Raw genomic sequence first — 25807 nt, forward strand, 5'->3', positions numbered from 1 at the left:
TGATGGCGCTGGGAAATGAATATAGGACTGAGTCCAAAACCAAAGGTATGACCAATGTTTAGGTGGGAGTTGAATGTGCCATTAATAGGCAAACACCCCCAGCCAGCCAATTTATGTCTATTGTAGTTCTTCTGTCTTAAAGATATGCTACACTCCCAAGTAGTTCTTCTGTCTTGAAGTCAAAGGTGGTGCTCGGTTGGTCTTTTAGGGGAAAAAACTCTCAAGTGAGACAAAAGCTCCATCTGATGGCAATTAGTGCAAGAGCATTGAACGCTTTTTTTTTAATTTATTTATCCATTTAATGAAGATTTATTATACCTAATATATGACAGGCATTGTGCTAAACACAATGAAGAATACAAAGATTCATGAGGTTCAGTTTCTGCTCAGAAGGAGCTATGGCCTTTTAAGTAACAATAACTGCCATGCATCAAACGTCTACTAACTGCTGGGCATTTTTTCATAATCATCTGTAATCTTTAAATGGCAGGGCAGTATTTTTGTGCCCATTTTATGGATGCAGGAACCGAGGCTTGGAAAAGGCTATGCCCAAGTCACAAAAGCAAAGTCAAGACTTGAAAGCAAGTCTGACCCCAATGCTTGTGTTCTTTGTGTGGCGAGCCACCTAAACTTGATTGACAGAAGCAGTGCCCAATAGGTGCTCCTTTTTATTCTCTGCTCCTACCACAGTGCTGTCCGCTTAGGCGCTCAGTGACTCCACCCTGTTCGTTTTTAGTTCTGTAGCCGAACTCTATCCTCTTGTCCTGATGGTTACCAAGTGATTGGTTTTGAGAAATCTGAGATCCGTTCCCAGTTCTGTTGGCCACAATAGACCTTCTTGTCCCTCGTGTAAACCGGCTATATGATTTAGATGCAACAAATACATTTTGAACACCTACTAGGTATGCCGGTCCTTCCACATATGTTGTTTCATGACTTCCGTTTTTGCAAATAATGAATTTGGGGCTGTCATACATTGCTCAAGGTCACTCACATTGTTAAACGTGGGTCTAAGATTCAAATGCCAGGTCTCTCGACGATCCAGCATAGCTTGAAATATATATCCAAGTTTTCAATATACTTTCCAGGATATGTCCAAGTCTAATGCAATTTCTGCTACACCAGATGTGAACGCTGTTGGGTTTTGTATGGTGAGAACTACTTTCATTTAAAGCATTTACTCTCTTTCTTCCTCTCGGAATATTTTACGTCTATGCAACCTCTGCTTTTTTCCTTGGTGTCTCATAATTACTGGTCCTGGCTCCACGCTCTCTCCCATAACTATTCCCAGAGGCCAGCTCTCACCATGTTACAGCCTGCCTCCTACTTAAGTTTTCATGAGAAATGCCTCCTTTGTGGCATTTACCAAAGAGGGGGAAAGTCTCCCAAGCTCCTCTAAATAGCATAAAGTACTGCTTTTCTCATAGTCTTGAAAAAGTTTCTTTTTCTTTTCTTTTTTTAACTCTATGGCCTGTCCCACGAGTAGGACCTAGACAGCTTGCCACATGAAATCTCTCTGAGTAGACTTTCTTCAAAACTTTGGTCTGCCTAAAACAGTGATTTACTCTCCTTAGCCCCAGGTAATCTCTTGGGAATGCTTTGTTATTTTCAGAAAGAAGAAAATAGCAAATTCAACATGTGAGATTTATTTTTAAAATTAATGTTTATGGTAAAACTCAGCAGAGGTAAGGACCTCATTGGGGTAAGGCCACAGTAGTTCTTGTGTCTGTTACCTTGTGAAATTCTCAGTAACACATTAGATTTTTCTGTATTTCCTTCATAAACCCATCTTGTTTGACACTTCAGTGTGGTGACCCTTGGACTGAATGGAAAGAGTCTAAATGAGAAAAGAGCTAGGGTCATTCACTGCTACATTCAGAAGCTGTTAAGTGTTTTTTGGAGTTCTCTCAAGAGAAAGTTGGCATGAAGTGAGATTCAGAGTACCCTTTACTTGTAAAAAGGACAAGTGGGAAAAAATGTCCTTGTCTTTTGAGAAAATAAGCAAAATCATGCTTTCAGCAAAATCGTGAAAGCAGACGCAGCATCAGCAAAGTAGTGAAAAGCAATAACTGAGAAGTCTGATAGACCAGAGTGCAAATCCCATCCCAACTACTTATTAACTGCAAGTGGTTTAATGTCCCTGGGGTTGACAATAGTTACGACTTCATAGGATCGTTGTGAGGTTTCAACGAGATAATGAAAGTAAAGCACTTAGTAAAGCATAACTTCCCTGATGATCCTACATCTGGTAAATATCCCAGCTGTTATGATAATGATTATGATTATTTTTTCTAGACGTATCTCTTCAGTGAAGTCCAAGGGCTGTGCAACAGGATGCTTCCACTTGGGCATCTGGTCAGCACCTCAAGCGTATAATCCTGTACAGCAGAGATGGATTTTTCTGAGATCAAGGAGAGAGGACAGATGGGACCAATGACATTGACCTTGGAGATAGTTTTAAATTGCTCATTGACATTCTCAATGCGTGCTTGTTGAGGCAATTAGCCTTCAGTCTGTATAAGTATAGGTGATTAGATTTCCTAATAAGGACTGGTTAAGAAAGATTAAATCACTCAAAGTCTCAGCCTATGTCTTCCGAAATCACAGAATATAAATCCCATGATTTGGGGGGGAGAAAGTTGGGCAAGAAGGAATCTGAAAGCTATTAGGTGACATTGAGAATGGGTTGGAGAAGAAAGGGACAAATTGAACATTCAGCTGATTATCCAGATTGTGCAACATAGGCCTGACAACCCAGGAACCTTTAACATTTAGTTCTTTAGCAGAATTTAAATTCCTGTCTCGCTCTCCTTACGGGACATCCTAACTCTGGAGCTGCTCCTGAAATTGCCAGTGACCTCTGTTGCAAAGAGACTGTTTCCTTGAGAAACTTACCTTAGGCAATCTTTACCAGAAATGATCCCAAAAGCACATGCTAAAATGCGATTTTGGATTGTATGACCCCCTGCCTGGCTGACAATAAGGACCACATCACTGGAGAACTGCCCTTATAGCAAAAGAGTTTATATATTAATTAATTAATTAACTAATTAATTCTTGTATTTACCTGGCACTAAACCAGGCCAAAAAAAAAAAAAATGGGATTATCCTTTATAATCCAGGAGCTTACATAGTATTTTAGAATATAAGAAGCATAGACAATCCTAAATTAATCTGTTGGCCCCAGACTGCATTTAGCTTGGTTATTGTCAGATTTTGAAGATTTATGAACCACAAATAATACCCTCCCACCCCTCAAACTGTGTGATCTTGCTCTAAATTTTGAAAAGCAGAGTTTCTGGTCAAATAAGCAGGAAATGAATTTCACCAAGTCAAGGAATTCAGCTGACCACCAGGCAAGCCGGCCATTTTCCCAGATAGCTGCCTCTCCTTGATTATGGAGGCCCAGAGGAAGAGCCAGAAGGAAGCCTGTGTCTAGCTCCACGTGCTTCCTCCCTCCAGACACCAACATTTCTTCCGCAGTATATGAATTAGTTTTGACACAATATTTCTGAATAACAAATGACCCCCAAATTCAGGGGCTTAATGAAACAATCAGTTATTTTTAAAATCTGTGGGTTGGCTGAGCTGAGGTGAGGCAGGGCTCAGCTGGATAGATCCCTGGGTGACTGTGTTTCTCTGGGCCAGTTGGGGTGGCTCAGCTCCACATGTCTCTCATTGTCCTGGGATTGAAAGCTGGCCACGGCATGTTTCTCTCATAGAAGGAGCAGAGGCAACAGGGAGTGAGAGGAAGCATGTGAGGCTTCTTAAGACCTGGGCATGGAACTGGCCCAGTCAATCCCACCTACATTGTCAAGGCAAGTCACACGGCTGAGCCCAAAGTCTGAGACACATGGAAATGCACCCCCACAATGAGACTGTGGTAAGGGTATGGATGCAGGGGAAGGTGGAGAATAGGGGTCATTTAGTCCACCAATCTGGGTCATCCCCAACCCTTAAAAAAAGGGCTTTCCCCTGAAGAATTTGAAGTTTCCTTATTAAAAGGATTTTTCTTCCTTCACTTTTCATCATCATTTAGGGTATTAAATCTCCTTCACCCCTCCCTTAGCCAGAGTCCAGAATTCTTGTTTTCTTGAACACATGGAATTAACATTCATGATACTGCCTTTCACTCCCTATAAATAAAAATAAAGGATATAAGATACACAATCTCACCCTCTCTTCCTCCTGCCCCTCCCTGCTCACACACACACACACACACACACACACACACACACACACACACAAACTATAGAGAGTATCCAAAATAAGGAAAAGCTAATTATTGGGTAGGGTTAATCTGAATGTCTTCATGGAGAAGTTGAATATTGAGTACAACCTTGAAGGAAATTACTAAGCTCCTTAAAGCCTTAATTATTCCAAAAATTTTTTTAAAAGTCTAAAAATCCAATTGCAACATTCTATTATCCATATGGTGAAAAGAGAGCTGCATGGACTGGTTAGTTTTTTGCTCTTTTACTTGTTATTCACCACAACCCTTCCTTCAGCCATGTCAAGAATGCACACCATTTGGGGCGCCTGGGTGGCTCAGTCGGTTGGGTGTCTGACCTCGGCTCAGGTCATGAACTCGCAGTTCGTAAGTTCAAGCCCGGTGTCAGGCTCTGTGCTGACAGCTCAGAGCCTGGAGCCCGCTTCAGATTCTGTGTCTCCCTCTCTCTCTGCTCTCCCCTGCTCATGCTCTGTCTCTCTCTGTCTCAAAAATAAATAAAACATTAAAAAAAAATTTAAGAATGCACACCATTAGTGAAAGTTGAGTGAGTGACAGCAGGGATAGCTTAGACCTAACCCATTCCCACAGGTAGACAGAGCTTAACACCCATCTTTGGTGGATAAGGAGTAGTATGGTGCGTGCATGTGCTCTCTGTCTCTGTCTCTCCCCATGTGTGTACCCAAGAGTGTGTACATATAATCAAAAGTAAATGTATGCTGTGTTTATTGATTCATTAATGCCCATCAGTGATCGGTAAATTGTACGATATCTGCCCAATTGCTGCTATCGTCATTAGGAGCCATTGGTCCATTAAAAAGTATATGTGGGGGTGTCTGGGTGGCTCAGTTGGTTGAGCATGTGACTTCAGCTCAGGTCATGATCTCACAGTTTGTGGGTTCAAGCCCCACGTCGGGCTCTGGTGCTGACAGCTCAGGGCCTGGAGCCTGCTTCAGATTCTGTGTCTCTTTCTCTCTCTCTGCCCCTCCCCTGCTCATGCCCTGTCTCTCAAAAATAAATAAACGTTAAAAAAATTTTAAGTATATGTGCCTGAGCCGCTAAGGTGATATATAGATTCCCGCCCCCCCCCCCCGCCGCCACCACCCCGCCGTCTGAAAGTGGAGTGTTCCTATGAAATCTTTTATAAGCCAAAATGGAGTAAAATGAAGAAACAATTACCATTAATTTACATGGAAAACCTTTTGGGCATGCCCAGACCCCAAAAATAACCTCTCTTAGGCTTTTCTGATACCTTAGGGCACATCTTGCTAATGGATACAAAAATAAACTCGATAAAGCACACATGCTCACAAGACACAGTTCAAAGCTGGATGCTGAGATGCCCAGGGAAGTTCCAGGGAAGGAACCTGGCGGCCTCACCGTGGCTCTCAGGGTGTGCGCTGCCCTTCCTAACAGTTCTGCAAAACAAACCTGAAACGCTATTTTCACTTTTCACCTTTTGTGTGTGTGTGTGTGTGTGTGTGTGTGTGTGTGTGAAAGCAAACATCTTCTTCCGATTTCTTTTGGTTCATGAAAACAGGCACAAATGTAAGGCCTTCTGTCAAAGCAAAGTGGCACACTGCCATCTTTTGCAAAGGGGGAGGGGATACCTGTATCGGAGAGTTGCATTAACCTTCTGTTTCGAAAACCAAGTTTAAGGTAAAAGAGGAGAAGCCACCTTTGGGGTGAGGTACCCTACTCAGAGTTTCTGTGTCACCCTGACTACCCTCCACCGTAGCTTTTTTTCCATCCTGCATTCTGATCTTTCACTTGTCTATACCCACCATCTGACCATAAGCTCCAGGAGGGCAAGGAAGGAGCTTCATTGTTTCTCGCTTGGCCCCGGGGCCTGCCGTATGTTAGACGCTCAGTAAATGAGTATTTGTTCAGAGAAATAAACAGCATTCCAATACGTTACACAGCACAATACGAGGGAGGCATTTTGTAACTTGTCAGTGTTGTGCAACTATCTTATAATTATTAGAATCTCCATTAAAATGGCCTAATGAGAAAAATTACAATAAGCAAACTTCAGATTACGAATGTACCAGCCCAGGCAATCTGCCCACTTTGCCCGTCACCTAATATGGAGGTTTTATGTATACATCTCAGCATGAACATGTACAGCATATACTTAACAATGTGGGCTACAGGGCATATAAACATACTTCATGGTGGGGGGCAGGCCTATCCCCACCGCCTACATACACACAGAGACAGCCACATTCATAACACATTCGTGGACTTCACCTTGAAATGGTTTCACTATGAAAGCCCCTCAAGGTTGTGAAATATGACTGAGATTCAAGTGCAAAATAAAATGCGAGTCTTACCAGAGGAAAAATACAGTTTTTCTCTGTGTTAAAAAAAAGAGAGAGAGAGAGAGAGAGAGAGAAAGAGAAGATTTTTTTCCCCCTTGAACGATAGGACCATAATGATTCAATTTCTCTTGCACCAATCAGCATCAGCTTGTGAGATCCAGACCTGGCACATGGAAATTTCAGCCTTAAGTCAAATATTATTTCAAAGTTAATGACAAAATCTATTTTTGCAGTGGTCTTGTTTAAAATATTTCCCCTTAATACTCTTGAAATGCTGTAATTGAAAGCAGTTATTTGAGATGCCAGTGCATACTTCTTTAATTATGTCCTGTGCCATCTGTTTCCAATGAAAGGGCAGTATCTGTTTGCAGTTACCAATCTTATGAAAAACAGGCTTGTCCCGAAATAGATTGGAACTAAAACCAGAAAGCATTTCTTTCAGAGGCATCCTTTCAAGCCAATTAACTTTAATCATTATAGAAATGTTTATTTCCCATCTTAGTCTCTCCTCACATGTAAATTCCTTCAGGGGAAAAGATCTCTTCTTGTGACTGTTTGAATAGTTCCAATTTGGACTAATCAGAGCCTGCTGGCCTGTATATGTTCCAATTGTGAATGCTGGCAGCTTTCTTGATGAAGGAGGCACTCGGTCCCCGAGGAGAACAGATCTAGAAATGCAGCAGGCACACACCTACTGGTCAGGGCAAGTTCTCTTAACCCCCGCGCCCCCCCCCCCCCCCCAGGGTCCCAGGCTTGGCCCCATGCTGCCTTCTAGGGTGGGGAACGATGAAGTGGTCCTATGGGCTGGAGACCAGACTCCTAAGCTGGAAGTGTGAAACCCTTCTCCCCAAATGAGCCCAATGTTCTCTTAGACCCCACATTTACATGTCACCCTCAGAGAAGCTGTAAGGAGGCTCGGTGACCTTGCAAAACGTCGTATCTGTGGTGGTGGCTTATAAATGGCATCATGCTACCTGGGCCCCAGGTATTTCTGAATTGCCTCTGTTCTTCAGGGAAAGTTTCTATACACAAGTTAGAAGAAAAGGTTTGTGGAAAATTTATTATTATTGTTATTATTATTATTATTATTATTAAGTAGCTTCATTCCTCCAAAATGTAAGTTCCTCAAGGAACTTACAGATTTGGGACTGATTTGTACATTTACATCTGCCCATACCTAGAACACTGCCTGGTAGAAATAAAACTTCAGTGAATATTTGTTCAATTTATTTACTCTTCTGGACCATGGGGAAGCATTAGCAGAAAACATACAAAGTCTCTGCTCTCATGGAGTCTTGGAGATAAAAACAAAATGGTCATAAGACATGACACATAGACCCATGCATCTTGAGGACTGAACAACAAGATCATCTCTGTGCTTAGTATCTGATGCAAGGTGTCTGGGGCAGAGTCGGTGTTTAATAAATATTCGATTACTTTAGCCCAACAGACATATGTGACTTGGTTAACCACCTAAGAAAACTGCCATTTATTGAGCCTTTAATAAGGTCCATTCACTGTGATGAATGTTTTAGACACATGAGCTCCTCTAATCCTCAAAAGAAACAAGCACTCTGTGAAATAGGTATTAAATATCCCCAGTGTTCAGATGTGGAACTGAAGCTTATACATGGCAGATAACTTACCGGGGTCAGTCAGTTAGTAGTAAATGCCAACATGAGATTAGGAATCTGTCTTAATTGAAAGTCAATATTCATACATGTTCTCTATTGTCTCTTACACACCGCTCAAAGTGTCCTTCAGGAAGGCCTGCCTCTAATACATCAAAGCTCAGGGACTTCACGGCCATGTATTTAAAATCTGAAACCACATTATCATAATTTGGGGGGACAATGGTACCCATTCCCACTTCTCCCTTGAAGTTCCTGGAGTGGTACATTGACTGGGTCTTCTCATAATGACAGCCTGCTACTTTGGTTTCCAGAAGCTTGAGTATGTGTAGCTTTTGGATCTCATGAACCTTGGCCAAGAAGCAGAGACTCTCCTTGTTTCCCAAAAATCATGAGGATGAGTAATATAATTTCCACCTTTGGAGTTAAAATGTTACCCCGACTATCCCACGCTCTCTTTCTCTGATGACTTACACGGATCTGTAACAAAATCCTTGAAACTTTCATAACTTAGTCCCATCCCCCATTTTCCAGAAATCAGTCAGGAATTCCCATGAGAATGTCAAGTGAGAGGCAGTACAGGGTGACACAACCCAGGGCGATATGGGGGCAAATGCTGGAAATCCAGGAAGGAGAACCAAGACACTAATTATGCAGTAGCTGAGCATCTTAACACATTCACACTGAGGGCCTTCTGACATTATGCGGTCAAGGAGAAGCTGGTCTCCATGTCCCCGAGGCTGGCATTCAGGGGCTATGACTCATATGCTGGGTTGGGAGCAGACTAATGAGTTATGAACAAACTCCAAGCACAAATTCTGCATCAAATGGCTATGTTCTATTTGTCAACTCTCCATTTATCACATAGTAATATCAATCACCACTTCTTAGTCTTCGTGTACAATGTATGAAGTTCTACCCTCTCAGCAAATGAGATGTATTTCTACCCGGAGAACATTCCATAAATTCATTAAATACCCACAAAGGCAAATATGGGATGAAGATAAGAGCTCCCTTAAAGAAAAGAGGAATGTCAGGGTGGGGCCAAAGTCAATGCGTTCAAATGAAAAACACTAATAAAAAAAAAAACACCAATAAAAACACCAATCACTTATTTAGTTTCTTACTGTGGGCCAAGTACAGAGCTAGGAGCTTCATAGTGACCTTAGAAGGATGCTTTGAAACAAGTGTCCTTATCCCTATTTTAAAGATGAAAAAATTGAGGCTCCAAGAGATTAACACTTGTAGTTTCCAGATCTAGCAAATGGTAGAAGCAGAATTCAAACCCAGCTCTTCCTGACTCCAAAATCTCTGCCCCTTCCATACACATGCAGTTGTCCTAAGGATTATATTGGTAGAGAATGTGGTGCAGGAAACTCCCTTGGTGAAGGAAGCAGGTTGAGAAAATAGAGAAGTGAAAAGCTCAATAAAGGATCCTGGAATTATTCCTGAGCCAGACATTAGATCTAAGTTCAATTTTCTGCTACTTCAGTAATGAACTTTATAACTTGGGTATAAAGTTTCACCTCTCTGTGCTTCAGTTGTACCATCTATTCTATCCAATAAAGAAGATGAATTTAATTCTGCTAAAGATTCCAGCGGGAGGTTTTAGTGTCTGAATCCCACCCTGCCCCTACCTCAGGGCTCTCTGTTGAAGGAGATATTGGAGCAAGGCCAGATAGCCAAATATGGAATGACATACCAGCATTTCAGGTGGAGGGTTTGTCGGCCATCTTGGGCTCTGAGGCAGGACTGGGCTCTTCTCTCCCTACTCCCATCTAGCATAATTAGCATAGCATACTCTAAATTTACTGAAATAACTAGGCTTGTGGATAAGAACAGTTAGCCTGCCTCAGCCACCCAACTTCAAAGGAACATAGGGTCAAAAATGTGGGTGAACTTCCCTTTCCAAATAAACGAAGGCAGAAGCGGGGGAAGGAGAAGAAGCAGAAGAACATTGCAATTTCTCTCCTCCACAAATGACTTCTAAGACCATCGCTGGTATTTATTATGCATCCATGGATTGATGAGACTGCTGTCCATAAACGACAAGGGCTAACACTTCATGACAACCCTTCAAACTGATACATGAAGTGAAATTGCAGATTGCCTATAAAGTAATGACATTGAGATTAAAATCAGGTATTTAATTCAAGCAGTAGAAATCAGAACAATGGTGAAGGGAAAATAATCATAAATCTAGATTTTTTTACTTAGCTAAACTATTATTTCAGAGGGGAAGGGAAAACACAGCTTACTATGCAATTTTGCACTGAAAATATTATCAAAGGATGTGCTTCATGACATTTTCACTTAAAGAACCAGGTAACTCTCCTAAGCCCTAAGCTATAGCTCTTTCCTTTTCTTCTGCATTTTTCTGTACCTCTACTACCAGGCAGAATCTATAGAGCTAAGGGGATGTGCCCACCTTCTAGACCCTGGTCTCAATACCCAGAACCTCTGAATGTCCTGCCCAAACAGCCCTGAGCCTACTTACAGATCCTGTATAGGTCTCTTTCCCTAGTTTGTCGTTACAAGAGTGGGAGCTGCCACCAGTGGCCACATCCCCGTGACCCAAGAGATGACCAAAAGGGAACTGTTTGCAAGGGTGTGGATGGGGCGTGGATGGATGGTGGGGAGATCTTTAAACACGTACGTAAGGTCTTTAATTGTGTTGGATGGAGCCACGTTGAGAGCAGAATGGGTGCAAGCTGCGGGACCCTGCTCTCCCGAGCCATGATTTTCTGGCTTGGAAGTCCAAGAAATCTGAATTTGAACCTAGACTTTGAGGTTGTTATAAAGGCATATTTGTCAAGAAGGATTTTAGAATACCATTTACTTATAATTGATGGGCTTTATTTACAACTATTACATATTTAAACACAGAATCTGTGGACTTTTTTTTTTTTTTCAACGTTTATTTATTTTTGGGACAGAGAGAGACAGAGCATGAACAGGGGAGGGGCAGAGAGAGAGGGAGACACAGAATCGGAAACAGGCTCCAGGCTCTGAGCCATCAGCCCAGAGCCTGACGCGGGGCTCGAACTCACGGACCGCGAGATCGTGACCTGGCTGAAGTCGGACGCTTAACCGACTGCACCACCCAGGCGCCCCAGGATCTGTGGACTTTTATTCATATTTTTGTTCAAAGCCCTGTAAATATTAGGGGAAGCCTAGAAGAAAGAGGAGCTTATGAGGCAGGAGTAGAATATAAAAAACAGCAGGAGGTATGAAATTAATAAACCAAGTCCATAAATTAATTAATCAGCAATTATAAAAAAAAACACTAATGACTAATTTTTTCATAAGTTTATTTACTTATTTTGAGAGAGTGAGAGGTGGGGAGGGGCAGAGGGAAAGAGAGAATCCCAAGCAGGATGCATGCTGTCAGCACAGAGCCCAACTCAGGGCTCAATACCATGAACCAAGAGATCATGACCTGAGCGGAAACCAAGAGTCAGCCTCTTGACTGACTGAGCCACCCAGGCACCCCCTAATGATTAACTTTTGTAGGTTCAATGAGTGCTACATCCTATTATTCAAGAGAAGAACACAAGTAATGAATAACTCTATATGCCATTAAAATATTTAAAGCTGATTATGCACAGTAAAACAATAGAAAGTTTAGGGTAGGCACTAAAGGATTAGAAATATTTAGTTTCTGAACCGAGAGAAGAAAATAAAAGGGAAATATATTGAACTTTAATGATCCTACAAAAAAAAGGGGGGGGGGAATGAAGAAAAGAAACAGTAGTAAATAGAAAAACACAAAATGAGACCGAAGGAATAAATCCACATTTTAATAATTAAAATAAGTGTAAATGCAATGAGAGTAACTATTAAAAGATAGGGATGAGAATTTTTGGATAAAATAAAGAATAAAATCCAGCTATCTGCTACTTATAAGACATAAAACTAAAACAAAATGATTCAGGCTGAAATGCAGTTATGAAAAGAAGATACACCATACAACTCTAAGGGGAAAAAAGCTTATTTTATAATGTTCATACCAGACAACATAGAATTTAGAGAAAGTTAATATAAATAAAGTGTAATACAACACAACAATATAAAGAGAAATCACCAAGGAGAAATTATGATCAAAAATGTATATGTAGGGGCGCCTGGGTGGCGCAGTCGGTTGAGCGTCCGACTTCAGCCAGGTCACGATCTCGCGGTCCGTGAGTTGGAGCCCCGCGTCAGGCTCTGGGCTGATGGCTCAGAGCCTGGAGCCTGTTTCCGATTCTATGTCTCCCTCTCTCTCTGCCCCTCCCCTGTTCATGCTCTGTCTCTCTCTGTCCCAAAAATAAATAAAAAACGTTGAAAAAAAAATTAAAAAAAAAATGTATATGCACCTGAAAGCCATAGTTTCTAATATATAAAGAAAAATCTGAAATAAATATGTCCTCCATCAGACCAAACCAAGAATTAACCATAATATACAAGATTTGAATCAACCATTACCAAGCTTGATCTAATATCCATATTTCTATTTTTATATCCATAGAAAATTTCTCCCTTTAATTAGAAAATATACACTGTTTTTAAGAACATAAAATGTATAGGGGCACTTGGGTGGCTGACTCTTGATTTCAGCTCTGGTCATGATCTCACAGTCATGAGATAGATCGCCCCCCATTGAACTCCATGCTGGGCATAGAGCCTGCTTGGGTTTCTCTTTCTCTCTCTCTCTCTCTCTCTCTCTCTCTCTCTCTCTCTCTCTCTCCACTCTGTCCCTCGCCCCCCACATGCACTCTCTCTCTCTTCCCCCCCAAAAAATAATATGTATAAAAAATTAACCACACAATAGCATAGAATTAAACGAAAAATTAATAACAAAAAGATAAAGTATCCCCTCTATATGAAATTTTTAAAAAACTTAAAAATACTCATGGTATAACACAAAATAGAAATATATTTACAACTAAATAATGTTGAAAATACTAAATTTTGTAATTTTTTAGGATAATTTAAAAAAATTGTTAGGATAATTGTAATTTGTTTGCTAATGTGCTGCTTATATAGAAGTAAAAGAAAAATTAACTCTAGAGAAGAAAAGAAATTAATAAAACGTGAATACAACAAAGCAATCGAGGGTATCAGCAGGGTAGATAGATGGAATTAATTTTATAAGAACGGGATCATACTCTTCATGCTATTTTAAATAATACCAAACACTTAATTTTACTTTAAGAAGAAAAAGAAGCAAATAAATTACTAAACATGAGGTCAAAATTTCTTCTGTGTCACTTATTGATTTTAAAAATCTAATTTTAATAGGAATATATGAAGAAAATTAAATTGGTGCCACTTTTTCTAGAAGCTACATTCCCAATATCAGACCCATTTTCCTCTCTCCCACCAACAATGAAGCAATTAGTATTGCTACGCTTCCTTTAATACCCCACCTTCCTGATTTTGTTACTTATGTTATTTTTATTTAAGGGTTACAACATTTATATTGTGTTTTGCAACCATAAATGCCTACAATTTTTTTTTCTTCCTATTTTTAAATGGATTCAACAGCCACCAGCATTTGGTTTAACTTGACCAGTTTTCCAATCTGGTGTTTCTTAATTTCTTTAAAAATCACTTAATTGGCTGGGTTTTCTTTTTATTATTATTGAATGTTTTAGTCAAGAAATCTTCACTGAGCTCTACAGTCCTTTATCTTTTTCATATATGAGGTGTTGGTCGTTTCTCTTATTTCTTGAATTGGCTGGGTTAAATATTCTAGGGTCTGACATTTGTTCCTATAGAGGCTTGTAGACCTGCCTCATGATATTCTGGAATTTTTTTCCTCCTTTGGTGTCTCACTTTTCCTGCCTATTTATCTAAAGCAATTCTTTTTTAAAAAGCTTTTTTTTTTTTAAGTTCAGTAATTTAACCAGGATTCTAGATAGCACTAATTTTCTATCATTTTTTAATATGCAAAGTGCCCTCTCAAGCTGTAAATTCAATTCATTCTTTTATTTCAGGGAAATTTTTGTTATTATCTCAGGGATACTTCCTTTAATGCTAGATTATATTTGTCTCTCACAACTATCGTCTTCCCCGAATGGCTCAAATCTTTTGTCAACATCTGCCACATGCCATTATCTCCACTTTCAATCATGCCTATTCACTTCCTTGTCCTAATTCATTTATGAATTTTGCAATGCTGTTATTAGTTCATAATCTGTTTAATTCAGTCTACAATTTCTTTTTTATCTCATTCTTTTTGCCTCATCCCATACTTGGGCTCATATTTTTACAAAGTTATTTTCCGTCGTGAAGCATCGATAGCATTATACCAGGTTAAGATGTACAAAGAACAGGGGCACAGATAATATATGTAAATACCATTATACGTAATGGTATATAACAGATAGTATTTTATATACCCAGACACAACTATTAAATTCAGATAACACAATGCTTTGTCTAAATTATTCATAAGCTTAGGCTTAGGAACAGACATTAAAATTTGTATATTGTATATTATATTACATAAATATAAATATATGTGATATAAACTGTTTCTAAAGGGAAATTGTGAAATCCAATACAATTTCTATTCATTTCTTTCCATTCTTTCAGTTTATATCAATTCAGCCCAGGTAGAATCAGCTGGATTTAACTGAATACAACTGCTTGCTCTAATCTTGGTTCACCTTCATACTAGTGTGAGAAAGTAAAACTGCCCCCCCCCGCCACATAAGGGCTCTCTGTTGCCAGTGTTTGCTGTAAGCACCCTCCAACTTCTTCACTTGCTCACTTGACCAGGTTTTTCTATCTCTCATCTCATGGGCCTTTGATCTTTTGGCTTTGTAGCCCAGCTCCTATTACTTGCTTTAGATCCCTCTTTGTTTTGACAACCGATTGGAGCCAGTTTCTGTGTCCTGACCATTTCAGTCTATCCCACTAATCTCTTCTTGCGATCCACTCCATTCTTATGATTACTTTGCAACTCAAAATAAGAGACACTTCAGCTAAAGACTAGTTCTAAAAACATCCTCCAGACTACGGAACTGTGCCTGGACCTCCCTATCAGTGTATAATGCACTATGTTGCAGGGAGATATAAAATGGTAGGGAAAGACCCCTTCTACTGTGGACTGAAAGACAATGATGCCTCAACCCATTCGTCACTGTACTCCCTTGCCTTCACTGTTTACACCCATAGCTTCCCCTGACTGGATAAAGCCAGAAAGACTAACCCAACCTGGAATTCCTTTCATGTGTGCTGATGCAATTCCTAAAACACGCATTGGGAGAGGCAGGCACAGAACTGAGGGCCAGCATCAGCCCAAAGTGGCTCAAAATAAATTACTTTCCAAATAGTTCAAAGAGATAAAGAAGGCAGACAGACTATATGGCTGGTAAAAATTTGGTGTCAAAGGCAGATGATGGATTTAGACCGCAGTTCACTGTATTTTTATGCTTTGAGTGATGGCATAAGAGTCTTCCTGTTATTCTTGGCAAGGCAAAACAACTCAAATTTTGCCTGTGGTATTTTTTTCTTTCTTTTATTATTTTTTTAACTGTGGTAATGCAGTATTTTCCAAAACTGAGAAAAAGTAAGTTATCTTCTCTATTGCTCTGGCCAAAGAGTTATTCTTATGCTGTGTATTCTAAGACTTCTATGAATTAAATTAACCTTAAATTATGGTAATGCTCTCACTACTCTCTCTGGGATATGACTTCCCAATCTAGTGATTCTTATTATTAACTATTTCTTTCTGATTCTGGTTTTCCTTTCTTCATTTCCAAAATTTCTACTCATACTTCTCTGAACTACATTCTTCTATATTGTGCTGTAATCCTAACATGGGTTATGACCTTCTTGTTAAGAAAGGCACTTAAGCATTTCGTATAGTTAATGTACTGAGAGTAGGGATAGGTACGTGTAAGGGAGAAGATGTTAAAGAATCTGAGTGAGGACTTTCCAACCCCCAAGAAGTGATATCTGTTTAAGGTAATCATTAGATGGTACCTTGAAAGGAAAATGAAGTATCAAAGACAGCTTGATGTATGAGTGAATTAGGATAGTTCCAACTTTATTATGATGGAGAGAGCAGGCCACTAAGTAGGCTTAGCATTTATTAGATCTTTATTGGATTTTTAGGCTATTATATAAGGTCTTTCTACTCGTTCTGTTGAACCTTGAACATTTTCTACCCCTGCATGAGCTCTAGTAGTTGCTTAGCTCAAAGTGCCTCAGTAGTCATTCTTCTCTGGTAGTCTTACTTTGTCCAGCCTCATAGACTCTTGCCCTGAACATGTGTAGCTTATGATTTGGCCAAAGTTTCAATATAGATTTCTGGAAGTGACAAAGAAAGAAATCCATGTTACCACTTCTATTCACCATTCTACTGGAGATCCCAACCAATTGACTAAGACAAGAAAAATAAATAAATGACATGCATATTGGAAAGGAAGATATAAGACCATCTTCATTCACAGGTGACATGGAAAATTCTAAACAAATCCTCAATCTAGTATAACAAATACATAAATTTAGCAAGGTCACAGGATGTAAGGCAAGTATACAAAACTTTAATTTTAATTCTAGATACTAACATTGAGATTTGGAAAATAAAATTAAAGAAAACAATACCATTTACAATAGCTTCCAATAATATTATATACTTAGAGGCAAATTTAGTGATGTTTAAGTAAGACCTATACATGCAAAACTATAAACACTGCTGAAATTAAAGAGGTAAATAAATGTCGAGATATACCATGTTCATAGATTAAAAGACTCAATACTGTTTTGATATCAATCCTTTTGAAATTAACTTATGGATTCAAAACAGCAGTAATCAAAGTCACCTGGCCTTTTTTTTTTTTAATGAAACTGATAACCTCTTTATAAAATCTTTAGGAAAATGCCAAGGACCAAGAACAGTTAAAACAAACTTGAAAAAGAATAAACTTGAAGGACACAGACTGCTGATTTCAAGACTTAATATAAAGCTACAATAATCAAGAGAGTGTGATATTAGCATAAAGACAGGCAAATACGTTAATGAGACAAAACAAAGAGTTCAGAAATCAACCCATAGTTTTCACTCAATTGATTTTTTTTTTGAGAGAGAGAGAGAGAGAGAGCAAGCGAGCATGGGAGAGGGGCAGAGGGGGAGAGAGAAAGAGAGAGAGAGAATCTCAAGAAGCCTCCATGCTCTGTGTGGTGCCCGTCACCAGGGTCAATCCCACAACTCTGGAATCATGACCTGAGCTGAAATCAAGTGTCAGATGCTCAGCTGACTGAACCCAGGCTCCCTGACTTTTTTTAAAACTAAGAATCCAGAGGAATTCAGTGGAAGAAAGTCTTTTCAATAAATGGTGTTGGACCAACTACTACTTATATGAAAATAAATGAGCCTCAACCTATACCTCACATGTTACATAAACAATTATTTTGAGATGGATCATAGACCTAAATATAAAAGTCAAGCATATATAGTTTCTAGGGAAAAAAAAAAACAAAACAAAAGGAAAATATCTTCCTGATGTTGGTGCAGGCAAAAATTTCCTAAACATGACCTAATAAACACTAATCATAAAACAAAAAATGTTAAATCAACTTCAGCAAAATTAAACATTTTGAAAGATACTGTTAAGACAACCTGAAAACAAGCCACAGACTGGGAGAAAATATATTATGTGTATATATATTCTATTTTTTATATATTATTATTAATTTATATATACATTTTTAAAAGGACACGATACTTGAACAAGCATTGTACAAGGAAATATACAAGTGGCCAATTTGCATATGAAAAAGTTTAAAATACCCTATCATCAGTCATCAGGGAAAAAAATGCAAATTAAAATCACAGTGAAATACTGGAGCACCTGGGTGGCTCAGTCAGTTAAGCCTGGGACTTCGGCCCAGGACATGATCTCACTGCTTGTGGGCTCAAGCCCCACCTCGGGCTCTCTGGTGACAGCTTGGAGCCTGGAGCCTGCTTCAGATTCTCTTTCTTTCTGCCCCTCCCCTGCTTGTCCTCTGTCTGTCTGTCTCTCAAATATAACATAAAAAAACATTTAAAAAAATCACGAGATACCAGTTGTTACTCATTAGAATGTTTAAAATAGAAAGACTGATAACACCAATTGTGGTGTTCACTCCAATGAATATATGGAATGATCAAATTTCTAATACCCTGGTGGCGGGAATATTATAGGGTAAAACCACACTGAAAACATTCTGGCAGTCTTTCATAAAGTCAAACGTATACTTATCTATATTCCAGCAATTCCACTTTTTGGTACTTAACCGACAGAAATGGAAACCTATATTTTAAAAAGCGAATGTTCAAAGCAAGTTTATTCATAATAGCTTAAAAATTGAAAATGCCCCAAATGTCCATTAACAAATGAATGAACAAAATGTCACGCATCCATAGAGTGTAATACCACACATAACATGGCTAAACCTCAGAAACATGCAGAGTTAAAAAAAAGCCAGACACAAAGGAATTGATAGTATTTAATTTTATGTAATGGTATTTGATTTATATTAAACTGTTCTAAAACAGTTAAAACAAATCTGTGGTTCTCAGGGGTGGGGTAATGGGTGATTAACTGGTATTAACTGTAAGGAGGCAGGAAAGATATCTCTGGCCTGATTAAAATGTTCCATATCTTGGAAGAAATATGGGCTACAAGGGTGTATGCATTTGAGCAAACTCTTCAGCCCTTAAATTCTGTATATTTTACTTGATATAGATTATACTTTCATTTTAAGATTTATAATGAAAAAAAACTCATACTATAATTTTGTTCTTTGATCCCATCTCTTCCTAAATGCCTACCCCCCCCCTTTTTTTTCTACTCTTGATGAGTACTTGAGTATAAAATTAAACTTCATTTACTTACAAAACTAGTGACTATCTCTATTTAACTACAAGGACATATTGAGTACCAGTGCCGGGCATTGTCATGTGTTCTGGAAATATAACAATGAATTTTTTCCCAACGACCAGCCTAGAGTCATCTCTGAAGAAGGCAATCTCACAGGGGCTTGAAAACCAGGGCCAGAGGAGAGAGAGGTGTTTGCCAGCCAGAGGGACTCTTAAGGGAACTCATTAAGGGAACTCTTAGTAGTTAATCTTAGTAGTGAAGATTAGAGTTTTGATTATGAGGTAAAATTAGACAAAATAATTACTGAACTAAATTTCATGAATAAAAAAATCACATTTGAGAGTGACCGCAAAACTCATGGGAACCGCTCTAGATTTCCGCCCAGAGGTGGGAAGCAGCAAACCCCAGAAAGACAATTTTATCTAGTCGTGTGGGTAAAAAATAAGGACTCTTCTTGTGCTGCTGTCAGCATGGATGGTGGCAGTTGACTTGCTTGTCTGAACTCTATCAAGATCCACTCTTTGAACATAATAATTATTTTCTGTTCATTCCTTATAGCTGCAATATTCAGTAGAACTCTCGGTAATAATGAGAGTATTCTAGAGCTGAGCTGTCCAGTTTGGTAGCCACTAGCCACATGTGGCTATCAAGCACTTGAAAAATGGGGGTGGAGCAACTAAGGGACTGGATTTTTATTTTATATATAGTCACATGTGGCTAATGGCTACCACATTAGGCAAGTTATCCTCAAAAATACACATGCACTGATTGATGTAACTACAGCCCCCAATAGACCCTAAAGGCATTGAAGTTCTCTGTAAAATGTTGCCTTGACTCTAGAAAGTGGATTAGTACTTTTTTTTTTCCTTTTTCCATGCAAATATACTTGACTTTATTGGATAGTACCCATTTTTAACCTCTGGATCTCAGTTCATAGCTTTTCTTTCCCCATTCCCTGTGAAGCCACTGGGCCTCATTGCTGAGGAGTCAAACATTTTTATAACACTCATTTGTTTCTTCAGCAATTTTTGTGTGTGCCTAAAATACTGGGTAAGCCATTGGTGATCAAAATGGGTATAGGCCCCACCTTCATGGCATTTACGTCCTGCCTCTGAGGACTTTTGCCCTGAGATCTCCAGGCAAAACCAGATCAAGCAATTCTATTCTGAACCTCAAGGAGACACTTGTATTCTTCTCCTTCTACTTCTTTATTGCTGCCCCTTTCTTTTTCTTGGTATCCATATACTAGAGCTAGTCTTCATGGATTTTATTTTTCTTCACAGTGGTATAATCTTTTTTAATGTTTATTTATTTATTTACTTAGAGAGAGAGAGAGAGAGAGAGAGAGAGAGAGAGAGAATCCCAGGCAGGCTCCATGCTGTCAGCATGGAGTCCAATGTGGGGCTCGATCCCACAAAAACCTGAGATCATGACCTGAGCCAAAATCAAGAGTCAGATGCTTACCCAACTGAGCCACCCAGGTGCCCCCATAGTGGTATAACCTAAAGCAACATTTCTGCAGGCTTTTTGTTGAGCAATCAATTCATAAGACCATTAATTTTTATATCAATTTAAAATTCAGTCATCAGAATTTTCAATAATCAGAAATCCTAGTATTAAAAATTTTTGTTATGATGATTATTTTATTTTAGGGGTATTATTTGCAAGTTTTGTCAGCCCATGTATTTACCTCTTGATCGGTAAAGACAATCTGACGTGTAGGTCAGTTGATTCTTCCTGAACAAAGTGTAACACAGTAGATATAAAGTGGGGTCCCAGGATTAGAATATTTGGTTTCAAAACCCAATTCTACCTCTTACTCACTGTGTGACCATAAATAAGTTAGCATACACTCCATCAGCACAAAGTATCATTTTATCACATGCTTTTCTTCCTTTTTTAGTTTACTAAATTAGAAAAAAAATCAACTCACAGCTTGTTAGGAATCAGAACATTTGTTGACTCTCTCAGATAGCTCCAGATATTCCTAATCAACCCTGAACCCCGGATGCTGACATCTCACTGAAATCAGTGCTGTGTCAATGGCCAACTCTGCCAGCTTCATTTGAAATAGGCAAGAAAAAAGGTTTCAACCTTAATTTCCAAATAATTTCCTCATTTTTTGTTTCCATTTGGCAGTGGAAGCATTTCTTAGTTCTCTTATGTGTGTTATTTTGTTTTGTTTTGTTTAGTCTTGCTTTTCTCAGTTCTTAACAAATCATTGATTTCTTTCTCCAGAGAGAAAAGGAAATCCCCAAATGTGGAACAACTGAGACCTCTGTGAGTGACTGCAGGGTCAGCTTAGCCTTCTTTTGAAAATCATAATATCGAGGCACCTGGGTGACTCAGTCAGTTAAGTGACCAACTCTTGATTTCAGTTCAGGTCATGATCCCAGGATCAGGGGATCAAGCCCCACACTGGGCTCCACACTGAGCATGGAGACTACTTAAGATTCTTTTTCTCCCTCTCTCTCTGCCCCTCCTCTGCTTATGCTTTCTCTTAAAATAAGATAAAATAAAATAAAATAAAATAAAATAAAATAAAATAAAATAAAATAATTTTAAAAATCCTAATATCTTAGGGCACCTGGGTGGCTCAGTAGGTTAAGCATCCAACTTTGGGTCAGGTCCTGATCTCCTGGTTCGTGAGTTCAAGCTCCACGTCTGGCTCTGTGCTGACTGCTCAGAGCCTGGAACCTGCTTCAGATTCTGTCTCTCTTTCTCTCTCTTTCTCTCTCTGCCCCTCCCCCACTCATGCTCTGTCTTTCTCTCTCAAAAATAAAATAAACATTAAAAAAAATTTTTTTAATCCTAATATCTCATCCTCAATAATGCGAATGGTGATACTACTGTCCCCACACTAACAGGTTCTGGCCATATAAATGCTGTATGTTGCTAAAATATATCACCAAAGCAAGTGTTTGGCAATTATAAAATTGACATTTTGGAATTTACAGTGTCAATAAGAAAACTTTAATATCATTCTTCATTTCAGAACTTTGAAGTTGAGAACTTTAACTTGGAAGCCAAGGAACATCCGTGTGTAATTCTTCTCATCTCCCTGCACAGAGCGCTGAGAAGACACGTGCTGGTCACTGTGGTTGAACCACACCCCCTTCCACACCCCACCACACTACCTCCGTCACGGCTTCCATCAAGATCATGGAACATTCTGCTGATCATTAGCCACTCGGGGGTGGGGGTGGGGGTGGAATATAATCATTAAGCTATGGAGAAACAGCATTCTCTAGCAAGTTCCAGTGAAATTATTGTAGTGAATCTAATTGGTCATTTTGTGATTTTCATGAACAATTAAAGCATTAGTGTTCTGCCTACATGGTTCAGGATTTAGAAATGGAGATTCTAAAGAAAAAAAGACTTATAACAGACTCCTTGATGAGCCACTCCACCTCTGAGATTTTTCTGCATTCATACAGCAAGTCACATTTGTGTAATTACTTAATTTTTCTCTTTCCCATTAGACTGGGAGCCCAGAAAGAACAGAGACCATTTTGTTTGATGTTGTGTAGCCAGTAGCCAGTGACTGGCACAGCACACTGCAATAGGTCTCAATTCACATTCCTTTAACATATAAATGAACAAGTGAGTAAACCAGTCCAGACTGGAATCAAAAGTTAAGATAAAAATTTAATATGAACACATCTTTCATGTGTTATAATTTTTGATGAGTTGTCGAAAGACTGGTGTGCAATGATATTTTATTATTATCTTTCTATTTTATTGTTTGCCTTTTCCAAAATTCCAACATATGAATCTTACTGTAACTAATTTAAGTTGTGCATTGCTTCAGAAGCCAAAGGTGAGACACATATGTCAACCACATAAAGATAGGCAGAAAAATATGGGACCTCTACCTTAAGCTAATAGTTCATAAAGAGAGATTCTTTCTTGTATCAGAATTCCAGCTAACAAATACAGAAGGAAAGATAGAATTGGAAATCACCATTTTGCAGATATAAGAGTGCTGATTCATAGGGGCACGTGTACCCTAATGTTTATAGCAGCACTATGAACAATAGCCAAATTACGGAAAGAGCCCAAATGTCCATCCACTGATGAATGGATAAAGAAGATATGGTTTTTATACACAATGGAACACTACTTGGCAATGAAAAAGAATGAAATCTTAACATTTGCAGCAACATGGATGGGACTGGAGATTATTATGCTAAGTGAAATATGTCAGTCAGAGAAAGACAGACATCATGTTTTCACTCATATGTGAAAGTTGAGAAACTTAACAGAAGACCATGGTGGGGGAGGGAAGGGGAAAAATAGTTTCAAACAAGGAGGGAGGCAAACCACAAGAGACTCTTAAATACAGAGAAAAAACTGAGGGTTGATGGGGGTGGGGAGCAGGGAGGTGGGTGACGGGCATCGAGGAGGGCACTGGTTGGGATGAGCACTGGGTGTTGCAAGTGATGAATCATGGGAATCTACTCCGGAAGCCAAGAGCACACTGTATACACTATATGTTAGCTAACTTGACAATAAACTATATATAATTTTATATAATTCATATCAATAAATTATATCGATAATAAATTGTTTATATAAATAAATTTATATTAATAAATTTTTATATAAATATATTAAAAATAAAATTAAAAACACTTTATATGAATGGAAAAAAAAGAAATCGCCATTTTGTAAGCCTTAATGAAATAGCAGATGTAACCAATAATCATCAGTGGATACTAAAATCATTAGTTGAAAGGCTGAAAGGGAACATTATAACGGATGGCTCAGGCTGACAATACCAGAATCCATCAATCTTAATATCACAAAAAGAAAAATAGCCAGGCATGTCGTGGCTACTGGTACGATACATAAAACATTCACAATACATCTGCCAGGTATTCTTGCCAAAAATCAAATCTGAATCTTATCAAGCCTCTAGATCAAATTTCCAGCTTACAGGAACTGCAGGGGACAGAGGAACACGTTAGTGACACCACAGAATGCAATAAACAAATCCAGACCTTAGGAAATCCTACGCAATAAACAGACCAATTTCCTCCACAAATATATGACAAGAGGGAGAGAAGCCTATGGTTTGAAAGGGATTTAAAACAATCGAATGCAAGTGTAAACACTTTTGGGTTCTGATTTGAACAAACTGTAAAACAATAAATTTTAAACAATTATCAGGCAATCAAGAAAGTCTGAGTGTTGACTAAATACTTTATCATATTGAAGAATTATTTGTTAGCTTATTTAATGGTATTGGTGGGAATCTTTTACAGATACCTATTGAAGTATTCGTGGAGAAAGGATATGATAGATGGGATTTGTTTCAAATTAATCTAGCTGGAGAAGATAAGAAATGTATAGTTAAAACATGTTTGGTCATGTTTGATACTTATTGAGGTTGGGTGATAGGTATTATAATGTTCTTGCTGCTTTCACATATGTTTTAATATTTCCATAATAAACAGTGTAAAATAAGGGAAAAACAAGCAGAAATGAATTTTTAAAACAATGCAGGATTGTGGTTCAGACTGCAGCTCTCTACTACTTATCAGCTGAGTAACCACAGTAATAACTACTACAAAAAAAAAAATCTTATTCCTCAGTTTCTTCATTCATTCAGTGGGCATAGTAATGGTCCTTGCTTAACAAAAGTTGCCAAGATTCAATGAATTAATACATGTAAAGCACTTAGAACTGTGACAGATACACAGTTTATATTGATACATGTTAACTATTTAAAGAAGTCATTTGGGGCGCCTGGGTGGCGCCCAGTCACTTAAGCGTCAGACTCTTGGTTTCGGCTCAGGTCATGATCTCACGGTTCATGGATTGGACCCTGCATCAGGCTCTGCACTCATGGTGCAGAGCCTGCTTGAGATTCTCTCCCTCTCTCTCTGCCCCTCCCACCTTCTCCCTCTCTCTCTTTTTCAAAATAAATAAATAAACTTTAAAAGAAATAAAAAATAAAGAGAGGTCATTCTAACCAGGAATTAATTTTGAAACTCAACTGGAAAACTTTCCAACTCTAATCATTTGGTCATAGCTTCCTAAAGTCTTGAAATGAGTATGATTTTGAGACCAAATGTGAGCACAAAAAAAGAAAATTCGGCTTAGGTCTGCAAAGGTGGGAAAGTTAGGTGTGTGTGGAGATACTTACCAACTCTTTTCTGTGGTGTCCAAGAACCAAAGATTGGACAAGTTTCATAAAACTACAGCACTGTGAAACTAGCTTTCCCTTTCTTTTATCGGGGAGAAAACTAGGGCCCAGAGAAGTCAAGTAACGTGTTAAAAATCACACAGCTGGCATTTCTACAGCCCATAGAATTCAGATCTCAAGATCCCAGTAAGACAAGTTATGTGTTTCTGACATCCCAACATCACATCTGTAAGGAAAGTGCATTCACCCATGAATCTAATTATGACTAGAGTCACAAGCTATCTTATTCTGGGATTTCCCAAAATCTTGAGAAAGAGAGAACGGAATCAGTGTGGTGGGGCTGAGGAGGGGTGCAGCAGACACCAGAACACCACTCCCTGGTTAGTAGGAAACTGAATCATTCCCCACCACTCATCTCTTTGTTTTGCAGAGTCAAGTTTCCAAAGGATTTTATAGGTCAAACCCTACACATTAGTGCCTATCACCATTTAGATCTCTGGTTTCCTTTATGGCCAGTGAGACCCCTCTGCATGGTCACTCGAAGAACTCAATAATGACAGGGGCAGGGATCCTTTTTGAGGTCTGTTTGGAGGCATCTGAAAATATCATTCATTTGCCTT

General features: G+C 38.8%; 1 protein-coding gene across 12 annotated transcripts in view; it reads right to left on the reverse strand.

Moving 5' to 3' along the window:
• SELP (selectin P) overlaps window positions 1-25807 on the reverse strand; it is a 1134746-nt gene that overhangs the window by 1072144 nt on the left and 36795 nt on the right. The gene's annotated exons all lie outside the window — the stretch shown is intronic.

Source organism: Felis catus, chromosome F1 (assembly GCF_018350175.1).
Source record: "Felis catus isolate Fca126 chromosome F1, F.catus_Fca126_mat1.0, whole genome shotgun sequence".
Lineage (NCBI taxonomy): Eukaryota > Metazoa > Chordata > Mammalia > Carnivora > Felidae > Felis > Felis catus.